Raw genomic sequence first — 514 nt, forward strand, 5'->3', positions numbered from 1 at the left:
GTTCTGAACTCTCCATAGAGATGGACCCACGCCCCAGTAATGGTTCTAGAATTTCCATAGCGACGGACCCAACAGATTTAGAGGTTGCCTACTCTGGAATTCTCCTAATGTATTTTAAATTAGACCTGTGAGCTCACTTTGGGGCTCTCCATCTTGTAATGCGGGACCTCCACATGCTAATCTTCTACAGAATAAAATGCTCCTTGTTTTTACATACTATCTGAGTCTGGGCTTTCATTCTTTGGCGAACCACGGACTCACACACCACCCGTAAGGTACATGGCTTTCTAGTCTCCATCTTTTTTATGCCGGGATGCCTCAGTCCGCCCCTCCCCTTCACTTCCAGTTCTAATTTACCTCCCTTGGTAGCTCTTGCCAATCAGGATCTAACTGTCTCTTTTCCCCATCGCCTTTTTGGAACTTTACGAAGAAGGTTTGTGATTGGTTGTTCAGAGCAAAGCTACACCAATGAGAGGCAGAGGTTTTCGGTTCGTCGGAGCAAGTATTGTCGCTG

Source organism: Apodemus sylvaticus, chromosome 13 (assembly GCF_947179515.1).
Source record: "Apodemus sylvaticus chromosome 13, mApoSyl1.1, whole genome shotgun sequence".
Classification (NCBI taxonomy): domain Eukaryota; kingdom Metazoa; phylum Chordata; class Mammalia; order Rodentia; family Muridae; genus Apodemus; species Apodemus sylvaticus.